Genomic DNA, 14,122 nt, shown 5'->3' with positions numbered 1-14,122 from the left:
TGAAATTGTTGTGATTTATTTAGCTATCTTTGTGTAATTATTGAATTTTTATCTTGTTCAGGCCTTTTTAGTTGACTTTCTAATAGTTGTTCTTCACGCAGGCGGCTATTCTTGTTTGTTTTTTTTCTTAAATTATAATATTATTTTTAACCATTGTTATATCGCCGCAATTATATGTTAATTAATACATATACCCTATACCTATGTACTAATAACTGCGACAAACATGAGACATTACAAATTATATAGGTACTAATTGTAAGACAAACGTTTTATACTATGTATGTACTACATTACATAATATATATATTATTCTTACACTTATACTATATACTACATGTATACACTATAATTATGTATGTATCTCAATACCCATTCTTACACACACCTCAACCATGTAATTACATACCTAATTCATAAATAAAGTACCTAAGTATTTCGATAATTACCCACAAAAATATAGTAATGTATCAAGTCACAAAGAGTATCCAAGTCAAAATAATAAAACATAATAATAAGTAGTTTACGAAATCCAATAATAGTAAAGCCGAATCACAGCAATACGATGCAGAACAAATTCAATAAAACAAGCCAAATTCAGAAAAATAGCACTATGTGCTATATGTACTCGTAGTCAATAAGAAACGAAAGATGCGAATACTCAAATATCGTCAACAATTAATAGCTGAATAGCCGGCGCACGCACACTAAGAACGCGACAGTCACACGTAGAAAAAACGGAGCGGAGATGGTGCGGGGCGCGGTAGCGGCATGCAGCGCGACAGAAACATTTTATTCAAATACCTATTTTTGAAAAGTCTCTTCGGTACCCTTTCCTCTTAATCGACAAAACATATGATAAAAGTACTACTCGCTCACCACTATGAAACCCTAAAACTCGCTTATAATCGAGCTTGCTAGCTTGTTTCCACATTCTAGCCCTACTTATCACACGTCCATCGTTGTCGGTTGAACAACTGCCTAATTATAGTGTAACATTACAAAACAAACATTTTAATCAACGATTGTAGACAATTGACGTGCCCCACGGTTTTATTTTAGTCTAGTCTATGCATATGTTTATAATTCCCACGACTGTATCTATTTTATTATTTTTTGGTTTTTAGTACATTTACCTTAAACATTGCAATGTATGTTTAACATAAAACCGTTTAACTTAAAAAGTTTTTTTACCTATTTTTATACATATTTATATCAATTCCCTATTTTTTCAAAAATATACATTCGTGTTTTTTAAAAGGACCGAACCGAACCCGCTGATCAGGATGAGATGAGATTTCCTGATCAGGTCCAGATCAGGAAATCTCATCTCATCCTGATCAGGTCCAGACCAATCATCTGCGTTACATGCCTTATCTAGTCCTGATCAGGCATGCCTGGTCCGGTCCTTCTAAGGAAGACGAAAAAATTTCTACTCGGGGCGTTGATTTGAGGAAAAAAATAGCCTTCCTTCTTCTTAAAGCATACCTAACCTCTCTTTTTAAATAGTTTAATTTTTTTAGTTATGAATACCGGTAGAGCAATCTGTTATCTATAAAATGATATATAATTTATGATATTGATAGTAATTGTAAAGTTTTTTCTAAAAAGGGAGGCAACATCTTAATCGTAGCGTATTAATATATATGATGTAAGTGTTAAACCGTTTTTTTTCTGTGTATGTGCAGTTTAATCGTTATTACTTCAATAATAGTTCTAGCGGGAATGATAAATATAAACGTAAAACCACCTAACCACTTCTGTAACGTAGTACACAAAGAGCAAATAACTGGCTGTTATTAATGCTACTTTAATTAATTTGAGATTTTATTTTTAATTCCTTTTTTTAAGGAAGCAAACGAGCGGACGGAGCCATCTGATGTTAAATGGCTAACGTCGCCCATGGACCATGAGAGGAGTTACGGGGTACGTTGCCGGCCTTTAGGGAGAAGATACGTCTGTAACTCTGTAGACTCAAAGCTTAATAGCCCCGAACAACGTTTATGGCATAATATAATAATGCAATGCTGCAGATATTTAAGCAACATCCATAATAAAAAGAAGAGTTTCTTTTGCTATGACAACCATGGTTCAAATTATATGGTATTTTAATAATAGTTTTTATTTATTTATTCAGTATTTACTTATTATTTCAATATTATCAATATTAATAATATAGTATCGCTGAGTTGCAAGCATTGTGTAAAAACAACAAATTCATTTATTTTTGGTTTTCTACAAGGATTTCAAATTTAACAATTCTAAAATATCATACAAAATAGATTTTTAAAGAGTAATCTACTATTGAGTATCTAGTCGAATTGTCAGTAGAAATAAGAGCGATGATTAAAAACTTAATTGCTTCAGCCTGTATTATCCCACTACTGGGCATATGCCCCTTTCCCATGTAGGAGAAGGACCATGCTGCCCCAATGCGAGTTAGCAGATATATTCCCTAATATTTATTACTATGAGTAACGATCGCTATCAGGTGTACGTGATAACCGGTACCGACGGCTTAACGTGCTTGCCGAGGCACGGTGGGGAGACCCACAAGAACTGCACAAACACCCAGACCACGGAAAACATCTGTATAGCTAATACAAATGTTAGTCATGTTCGAGGATTGAACCCGCAACCGCCAGCGCAGCAGCCACAAACCAGTGCGGTAACCATTGCGCCAACGCGGCGTAAAAACTTAATTGCTCAAGTAAAAAATATCTTGAATAATATGTATATTTTTATTTGATAATAATAAACATACATATTTATTCAACTCAAAAAAGCAAGTTTAAATATAATAAATACCTTAGACTTATCGGATTCTGAGACTTAAACCAGCCAGTGATAATGTACACATTACATCAATATTTACGAACACCAGTCACTTTTTGACAACAACGACCCACTTATTTGCTTCGCAAGAAATTTGTATTATTCATTTTTCACTTCACTATCAAATTAATTAGTCATATTATATTGAAGAGCTACTCGTCACATTAAATATAAATTTTTCCTTCAGCAAAGAAAAATCTCAAAGAATCCATTTGTATCTAAAGTTGTTGTCACGACCAACTTTAGATATTTACGACTATAAAATTAACACAACTTATTCGTGTTGTTTAAAATGATAATGAAGACGTGTGTAAGGCGAATTATTTCCTCGTTTTGGATTTTAATTCGACGATATCGAATTCGTTAAATGTGAGCGCCTCGCGTGCTGCGCGACCAGCCCGTGCCGGATACACGCGTGACTAATGGTACAGAAAATAACTTCGTCAGCAAGTGATACAGCGGCGCCGTCACCGCTCCTTCTTGGAACCAATACGTGCCAAATCGCACTCAATGCAATTAGCGGGTGTAGACTGAATGACAATATACATTTAATTGAAGGCTTATTGTATAAGCAGAATTGAAAACGAAATAGATTTGTATAGAAGTGAATGAATTAGTATAATTAAAATTGATTGTACCAAATCATTAAATTCACACAGTAAACGAAAATTTATTTTATTACAGCGCATTATTGTTTTATGAATTTAAACCATGATCTCCAAAAACTAAACAAAAACTGGCATCTTTGTAGGTCAATGATTATTACGTCATGTTCAGCCGACGGATGATATGAGCGTGCTATCGCTATGTTCTTCTATTTTAACTCTCGTTTCTCGCTTCTCGTATTTATCTTGTCAGATTTTATATCCTTAGCGAGGCATATGGTATCCTGACATTAGTGTTAATGGAACATAATTTGCAAGCGTGTATACTTTTCAGAGATACGCATCATAAGCAGTGTTCACATGTTACAAAAATGTTTTTGCGATATTGCACTATTTTTACATTTTTTATAAATATGCATTTAATATGCATATAATACCTACTAAAGGTATAAATAAAATTATTTCAGTATTTAAATTGATCAGCGAGGTTACATTAATTTGACCTCAATCGCATTGTGATTATGTTATCAAAAAATTTTTCGAGGTTTTATACAACAAATAAAATAAATGGTATGAACCGTAAACTTCACGATATAAGAATCGAAGTAGTTTTTATACTACCTGGAACTATGTATAAATCGATATAACTGAACCTTCTCCTTATTTCGTATAACCTAAGTCCAGTTACCATAAACCGTCGATAACGGTTGAGGGTGCACGTCGGGTCGACGACCGCACCCGTCTGCTTTACAGGCGCGGCGCCACCGCGCGTATACATCCCTATACCTACGATAAAAAGTTCGTTTCGTTTCTTGTTTTAGTACTAATTTTATTGTAATTCACAAAATAAAACCTATAACAATATGTTTAACTTCCAAAGAGATAATTCCACAATTCATATAATAAAATAGAAAATCGTTTCAGAAACCTTGGGAGCTCCAAATAAGCTATATCCAATCTTCATAATAAGCTATTTTCAATCCAGTAAGCTATAGCTATATAATAATATTAATATTCTTTATTGTACACCAAAGAAAAATACAATATATTAGGATTAGCTTTGTACAATAGACGGCCTTTTCGCTAATAAGCGATCTCTACCAGTTACGGAGGATATTATGACCAGTGAACACAGACAGACATAGGTGTACTTATAACATATAAAATAATATTGTTGTATATTTATATAAATATATAAAAAAATAATAAAAAAATAGACATAACGTACATATTTCTTATAATACATATGAGATATCTTAAGTTTGTTATGATCAATCAAAAGATATCAAAAAGACATTTCTTGTATGGAGTTTTTGTATAAATTTATATTGAAATATTCAATCATAGGAAGTTTTGAGTTTTGTACTAATAGTTTTATTTAACAGTCTTCCAAAAAAAGGATGTCCTATGTACGTGTTAGAATTTTTTTACATACTTTTATCACTGTCACTGTCAATTACAAACCGATTTTATAAATTCCTTTTTGTTTTAAAATGCTTATTCTAGCAGTGATCCTACAGACACTAAACCGCACTATGAAAAAAGAACCTCACAAAATCAAAAAACTCCCAATAATATAACATATAAATTGTGTTATTATATGAAACACTGTACATCTATTCCTTAAATATTTCTAGGTTAATTAGCATTATAATTTTTAGTTTGAAAGTTTATACCTAAACTATTTATTTTTTTATTTCCTTTTTTTCTTAAATATAATAATTACATATACCAAAATAAAATATAGCCTATCCTTCAAATTGGATCAAACTGCACACGTGCAAATTTGATTAAAATCGGTTACGTACCTAGTTTAGGAGTCCATCGCAGACAAACGTGACACTTAATTTATAGATATATTAAGATAATATACACTCGCGTGCAACTGAATCGACTCAAACTGTATATTGTTATATAAGTTTGATTTTTCGGAAAATGGCTTATCCGATTTTTGTAAAAGATTTTTTATTCGCGGTCGGTCGCTTCAGCCTGTAATATCCCACTACTGGGCATAGGCCTCTTTCCCCATATAGGAGAAGGATCAGACCTTAATCCACCACGCTGCTCTAATGCTGGTTGGCGAATATATTCCCTACTATGAGTAACGATCGCTATCAGGTGTACATGATAACAACCGGGACCGACGGCTTAACGTGCTCTCCGAGGCACGGTGGGGAGACCCACCAGGTCTGCACAAACACCCAGACCTAGGCAAACATCTGTATGGCCAATACAAATGTTTGTCATGTGCGGGGATCGAACCTGCAACCGCCAACGCAACAGGTACAATCCATTCCTGTGACCGTTGCGCCAACGCGGCGTCATTTTTATTCGAAAGACATTTTTTTTTCATAACTATAGTAATTTTCAAATAAACAATGACAAAAGTTTTTAAATAAATACGGTCAAACATGAGCGTTACAAAAATTACTCGTTACGGTGCCCATGTATAAAAGCTCACGTGACCCATATTTCTTATCGAGGAATGGCTGTCAGTCAGTGGACAATTAGAAGACGCCCAAAGAAAGCCAATTTAACTCCTAAATGGCTAGCCAGAGGCCCGAAACTGACCGCAGCTCACCGTCAAGCCGGACTTCAATTTGCTCGTGAACACCTCAATTGGACTATTGAGCAATGGAGCTCCATCTTGTTAACTGACGAGAGCAGACTGTGTCTCCATGGCAACGACAGAAGAGGCCGAGTATACAGGCATCCAGGGGAACGGTTCTCACAATGCTGTTTCGCTGAAACAGTATCATATGGCGGTGGTTCAGTCATGATGTGGGCTAGAATATCATATGAAGGGAAGACCGAGCTTATTTTCGTGCCTGGTGGTGGTCGGAGTGGTGGTCTAACAGCTCAAAAGTACGTGAAAAACATTCTCCTCGATCATGTTGTACCTTATGCAGGGTACATAGGAGAAGATTTTCTATTGATGCATGATAATACTCGGTGCCATACATCAAGTGTTACTCGCCAGTTTCTTCAAGAGGTGCAAAATGAGACGATAATGTGGCCAGCCCTCAGTCCTGATCTGAATTGCGTTGAGCATTTATGGGACGAGCTCAAAGTGAGAGTGCGAGCTAGAGATACGGCTCCATCAAGCATCGTCGAACTCAAAACTGCGCTGGAGGAAGAATGGAATATTTCTCAAGATTTTATCAAAAAATTGATAAAAACAATAAAAATCGCATGCAAGCCGTTATAAAAGCTAGCGCAGGCAATACAAAGTATTGAAAATTTTAATTTTCTTTACTTTTCTCAAAAATATTTTTTTTATTCATTATGTTGTTGTTTTCATTGTTCTTCATTTTTTATGCATTTCTATCAAATTAAATTTTATCAATAAATACTCAACCAATTTTTCTCATTAGGAAAGCATACTAGCTGACTCCGCAAACGTTCTTTTGACATATATGTTGTTACCCCCCCCTACCCCCCCCCCCCCCCCTGTAACTCAGCTGTATGAAAAATAGATATTGTTTAATACTCAAACCTATCCGATATGCACACAAAATTTCATAAAAATCATTCAGGTCGTTTCGGAGGAGTATTGTAACTAACATTGTGACACGAGAATTTTATATAAGATTTTTCACTGAATTTTTGTTCAATCACAATAACATATATCCTATGTCACTCCTGAATAGTGTAGCTTCCTGTTAATGAAAGAATATTCGTGACCGGATCAGTATTTGCGAAGATTACCCCATACAAACAAAGTTAGAAACTTTACCTCTTTATAATAATTATTAGTATAGATAGAGGAACTCGCGGAGTGAACGACGCTATGTCAAACAAGACCGCGTTTGCACCTTATTCGTTGTAAATATAATACTTGTTCTCATATACGATTTGTAAATGACGTTAAATAAATAATATATCAAAAAAAAAAAAAAACTCTACAAGTGTGTGCATATGGAGCATCTAAAGCCAATTGTGGATTTAAAAAAATGCCAATTTGACATGTCTACGTACTTAGGGACCGTCGATATATAGACTACTATGTACTACACAAACTAGTACCATAAGATGACTAAAAAATTGTAAAAAATGTTATTTTGGTATATGTGCCGTGTATACAGTCATATGCATTTAGTAAAAAGCGGTAATTTTAATTAACCGACTTCAAAAAACTAGGAGGTTACTCAATTCGACCGTATATGTATATGTATATCTTAATATATATAAATCTCGTGTCACAATGTTTGTCCTCAATGGACTCCTAAACTACTTAACCGATTTTAGTCAAATTTGCACACCGTGTGCAGTTTGATCCAACTTAAAAGATAGGCTATATTTTATTTTGATATATTATGTTATTATTATATTTCAGAAAAAACTAAGGTGATACGAAGTTCGCCAGGTCAGCTAGTATATATATATATATAAATAAACTTAATTTGGGTTTTTTTTAATCACACAATCTACCTGTAAATTGTATTTCTCCACAGTTCCAAGTTACTGAATACAAGAATTTAGGAATTATTTACAAATTCTTGTAAGAACTTCGAAGGTCTTTAAAGACAAGGACACGGCCTTCTAGTCATTCAAAATAAAAATCAAAAACAGCTTTATTCAAATAGGCCCCAAGAGCACTTGCGAATTGTCATTTAACAAATTAAAACTTAAAAAATAAATTATTATTTTTGTAAAAGTAAAGCTACCAACAATTCAGAATGTAGATTCTGCAGAGAAGAATCGGCAAGAAACTCCGCAGTTACTCTTGAAAAATAATATACAGGCAGTCCCAGTGGCAGATTTCAAATTTTGAACACTTGTAAAAAAAACTACACCTTTAATACAAAGTACATTTATTATAAGACACCATATGCGGATTTTATTATTTGAAAACCACGTTTACCAAATGACGACCATCGACCCTGACACACTCCTCGAGTCTATCACGCATGTTTTCAAAAACGTGTTTTCAAACCGACTTGGGAATCCTGCTAATTTCTGCTCGAATATTTTCTTTAAGTTGTGTCACAGTGTTCGGATTTGTTTTGTAAACGACAGATTTTAAGTATATATATTAAGTAAAAAAAAAAATACACTGAGTTAAATCTGGTGATCTAGGTGGCCACGGTACGGTGCCGTTTCGGGAAATGTTTTTTCCAAGAAATAACTGCCGCACTGCATTCATCGACACACCAGCGGTATGAGCTGTGGCCCCGTCCTGCTGGAACCACGTGTTTTGGTTGAAATATGGAGAATTAGGCAATTGTAGTTTAAAAAAAAAATACTTATATTATCTCAGTATATCTCTCCGAATTCATTGATACAGTTTGCCCACGTTGATCTTCAAAGAAATACGGCCCTATTATGACAGACGCAGACATTGCACACGAGAATGTAACTTTAGGTTTATGTAAAGGCTCTTGATGCATTTGTCTTCGGTTGGAAACATCCCAATAACGAAAATTTTGCCTTTTTATATATCCTCCAATGTGGAAATGGGCTCCGTCACTTAAGAATATGTTACCCATCCGAGCAGCAGTACGAAATCTCAACAACATCATTTCCGCGTAACTTTTTCTTAATGCAAAGTCAGAATCGTGTATATCTTGAATAATTTGAATTTTGTACAGATGAAACTTAAGTTTTTTTCGCATTATAACCTGTAAAGTTGATTTCGTAATTCCCAATATCGATGAACGTGCACGAAGTGATAAACAAGGATTTTCAATTACAGAAGCCATAACACGTTCGAGATTTTCCTCCGCAGCTACCGTTGGAGTTGGGCACGGTCTGGGTCTATTTAATGCTAATCCTGTAGGTCAGAACCTTGCTACCCAAGACTGAATGAGGTTGAACGATGGCCCATCACGTAATCGACGAATACCGTAACGAGTATTAAGCCGACGGCGTGCTTCAGACAGCGAATAACCACTCCAAATGTACACCTCGACAGCAAAAGCACAGTGCTCTCCACTACACTGCTCCATGACTACTAAAAAATCTGCAGTGCTTCCACATCGAACAACCCCCTAGACGCCCCTCTCGCATGTTGCGTTAACAAACTAGGTTCATTGAAACTTTGAAATCTGCCACTGGACATCCTGTATAATCTGTGTTTTAGTACAAAATTAGTAACATGTTGCATAAAATACAGCGTCACTAAGTCCACACATCTTTATCAACTTTGTAATCCTGCACCGAATAATAAGCTTTATCTATTAATTTTTTTTTTTTTATAAAAAATTTAAATTGATGTTGAGACGATTTCAAAATTGTTTTTGGGATTTTATTATACATGCGAACACCATAACCCAGAAAGGAGACGTTTACTTTGCGCAGTCGGAAACTTGGAGTTACAATTTTGTCATTCCTTCTCATGTTTCACTTCAGCCTAATACAGTTCACTGCTGAACATAGGCCTCCACAAGTTTGAGCCAAAAATGGCGTGAACTCGTGTGTTTTGCCCATAGTCACTACGCTGGGCGGGCTGGTGACCGCAGGGCTGGCTTTGTCGCACCGAAGACGCTGCTTCGCGTCTTCGGCCTGTGTATTTCAAAGCCAGCAGTTGGATGGATCCTTCTCGTGTTTATTACTTACTATTATTTCACAACAATGAATATTATGGTGAATCTACATAATATTGTTATAAGTATAAATCAACGCAATTGTTAATATATCTACCTTTTTAAAACTATCCCGTAGAAGACTAAAGCTCTTAAAAAAAAAGATCGTAAATGCCTCGAATGTTCCTTTTTTGCAAGATATATACAGTCTCAATATCTGTAGCATTACCTCACAGTAACAGGTCGTAAGACATAACACTATGGAAATAGCTAAAATATATTAAATTTGCAGTAGCAACATCGGTCAATTGTCGTACTTTTCTGACTACGAATGCTGTGGAGCTGAATCTACCATTCAAGGATGACAAATGGGATTTTCCACTGAAGTTTTGAGTCCAAATGTATCCCTAAGAAAACTGTAGTATCATTGACAATAAGCCTCTCGTTATTTATTATAAAATTATAATTTGGATGTTTAGCATTAGGTAACGAAAACACAACGCACTTAGTTTTTTTGGCGTTCAAAACCAAGTTGTTTGTTTTAAACCAACCTTGAATTCGCGACAAAGAACTGTTCACGTCATCATAATTTAATTTTTCTCTATCAACTTTAATTATAAGAGATATGCCATCTGCAAATAGCACTATATCACAAATATACTTAACATAAAATGGCAGATCATTTATATATATTAAAAAAAGAAACAGAGCACAGGTCTAGAATACTTTGTTCCGTTTATTGATACATGTTGAACTCTATTAGATACATATGAAGCATTCTACACATACATTCAATGTGATTAAATTTTTAAACAAGGAAAAATTTAATAACTAACAATTTTTAATTATTTGTTTTTTTGTACAAACTAAAAAATTGGTGACTATCTCCCATAGCAATGAATATTAAAATTATCTATATTATTAAGATAATAATTATTTATGTATTTGTATTTGTATTTGTGTTGGGCTCGATTTTCCGCATTTAGACGCAAAGGTGGTCCATTATGCGTGAAAAGTGGGCTGACTAGTTCAGCCAGCCCAGCTCCTTCCAGAAGCTCAGAAGCCTCCTGGGGCGTTCACAGGCTTCTCGGAGCGTCCTTATATCCTTAAGGATGGTAGCCCGGTGTGCGGCCACTCCCTCGCATTCCAGGATTACGTGGGCGGCTGTTTCTTCAGCAACCAGACAGCCCCTGCAAAGAGGGCTGTCTGTTGCATTCATGATGAATAGTTGGTGGTTGAGTGCCATATGGCCGGTAATCGTGCCAACAACTATTCTGATGTCCAGGCGGTTGAGACTGAGCAGTCGGCACGCTAGGTGCGGTGATACTTCCGTGAGTATCAATTTGGACTGTCTACAGCCGGTTTGGTTTGCCCAAAGGGCATTGTGATTTGCACGTGTACGTTGCCTTACCCACGAGCGCAGTTGTCCAAATGGTAGCGGCAATAGGATGGTTGGGCCGGCAACCTTTGTACTGGACCCTTGTCTTGCAAGCTCGTCGGCAGCATCGTTTCCGTGCGATCCACTATGTCCTTTTATCCACTGGAGGATTACCTCATTGTGTGAGGCTAAAACTTCCAGGGTTTGATGACATTCGTATATAAGACTAGAGTTAGTCGAACTGCTCTCTAGCGCTTTAAGTACGGCCATGCTGTCCGACAGAATACGGATATTGTAATCCCTAATGCCTTTTGACAGGACGGCGGTGGCTGCATGGGTTATCGCAACACACTCACATTGAAAGATGGAGCTGTGTTGGCCCAGCGTTAGTGATAAGTTGATATTGAGGTCTTGTGAGTACACTCCGGCACCGGTGCCAGACCCCATTTTGGAGCCATCCGTGTAGATGCGGACCTCGCGTATGCCGGATTGGTCTCTTTCAGCCTCAAACGGTTGTATATGGTACTTTCTTTCGAAAATATGTTGTTTGGGAATCCTATCACAAGGAGCAGCAAGTAGTGGCTCATAGCTCACAAGGTTGCTCCAAAGTCTATTGTGTGGACCCTCCTGATTGCACCACAAGCCCAAGTGTTTCAGCCTGATAGCCGACATAGCCGCCTCCTGTTGTATGAACAAGTCAAGCGGTGCCAGGTCAAGCATAACCTCAAGAGCTGCTGTTGGGGCGGTACGCATACAGCCAGTGATTGCATAATTATTTATGTATATAATAATGTTTGTTTGTGTTGTTTTTTAATACATAATTATACTAACAAACATGGGAGTAAGGCTCTGTGAAAATAAAAAATTATTAAGATTGGTTTATTAACAAGAATTTCAAAAATGGTATACTATATTTAGCAGTAATTATTTTTATTTATCACCAAATGAGGCAAACAATGTGTTTCAGTTGAATATATGTATGATTTTTGTCTCAATGTGAGGTGTTCACATTGTTTGTTTGCGATGGACTCCTAAACTACTAAACTGATTTTAGTCAAATTTGCGCACCATGTGCAGTTTGATTCGACTTGAAAGATAGGCTATATTTTATTTTGATATATATAATATATATAATAATTATATTCTTTCAATTTATTATAATTATTATATTTAAGAAGAAAAAAAGTGGTACGAAGTTAGCCAGGTCAGGTATTCTTATAGTGTATTTATATAATATAAAATTTATATAATATAAAATAAAATACCTATATATCTATACAAATAAATAAAATTGGCGTGTCTATTTCTAATATTAAAATAACTACTTTTTACTAAAAGAATGTGGATGTATACACGGTACATATACCAAAATAACATTTTTTACAATTTTCGTCAGTCTGTTTGTTTTAGCTAATCTCTGAAATGGCTGGACCAATTTTGACGGGACTTTCACTGGCAGATAGCTGATGTAATAAGGAGTAACTTAGGCTACTTTTTTGTAGAAATTTGTTTATTTTATAACTCTGTGAACTGAACAATAACTTTTTTGTTAATTTAAAATAACATAACTCCAGCATAGTTGCATATTAATAATTATTTAGGAATACAAAAATAAGCAGAAAATATTTTGTAACAGATTCAATAAGAAATTAAGTTTTTGGTGTTTTTTGTTTATATATTATCATTAGATGGTGCCATGATTTTAAATAGAAAACAACTAAAAAATTATGCTTCTAATAATTTTAACTCATAGTTTAATTTAAATCAAAGAATCAAAACAAGATATATTTTATAAATATTTATACTATTTAATTTAAAACAAAAAAATAGTATTGACTTGAAAATAATAGCAGTTAGTACTTCACAATTCATACAAGGGTAAATGTTACTCACCAGCCTTAAAATATAATTGAGTTCACCGTGATTAAAAAACCATGCATGTCTAAAAGAATTACCAACATCAGTTATTTTATATTTATGTTACTTTTATAAGTTAAAAGACACAAATCCAACAGCACGAATTAAAAAATAACTAAGTCAAAATGTTGAAATAAAAATCCTACCAGTCGCAACACCATAAACACCATAGACATTTTTTATTTTTTTCTCCATCTACGACCTAGAGGCTCGTTTACACTCTGATTAGTGCGAGTGCAGGTACTTAAAAATTGTGACTTGCGAGTTGCGAGTGCGAATGCGATTCCTTAGTGCTAGTTGTGTCCATACTGTTTAGCTCCTGGGTAGTGGTGTAGCGAGGTAGGGGGAAATGGGGGGCATCATGCCCCAGGCGCTACCACAAAGGGGCGCCAAATGGTCCGCCAAACACAAAATTGCTAGACATATTATATGGTTTTCGAATGGGGAGGGGGGGGGCGCACTGCTCCTGCGCTTAGTAAAATTGAATTTTTAGGCGTCGAACAACAAGTATGGAGGAACAAAAACAAGCGTGCTTGCTACTGCAAGAAATACTTTAAAAAATATTAGACGCAGTAGTGTGTGAAACTGAATATAATAATTGATTTTTAAACTTTTAATTTGTAAAATGACCATTCGAAAGTGCTCTTGGAGCCTATTTGAATAAAGCTGTTTTTGATTTTGATTTTGACTTTGAAGACTTCTCGGCCTCTTTTAATTTTATATTTAGGGTCTTTACAATTATAAAGACATTGATGTTTTAGATACTCCTGTACAAATTTATAAATTGTACCTTCGGTCCACTTCGACATTTTTCCTTTTTAATAATATTTTTTAATAATTTAATAATATTTATTGCAAATAGC

This window comes from Melitaea cinxia, chromosome 5, assembly GCF_905220565.1.
Source record: "Melitaea cinxia chromosome 5, ilMelCinx1.1, whole genome shotgun sequence".
In the NCBI taxonomy this organism is placed as follows: domain Eukaryota; kingdom Metazoa; phylum Arthropoda; class Insecta; order Lepidoptera; family Nymphalidae; genus Melitaea; species Melitaea cinxia.
This window is presented reverse-complemented; position numbering follows the sequence as displayed.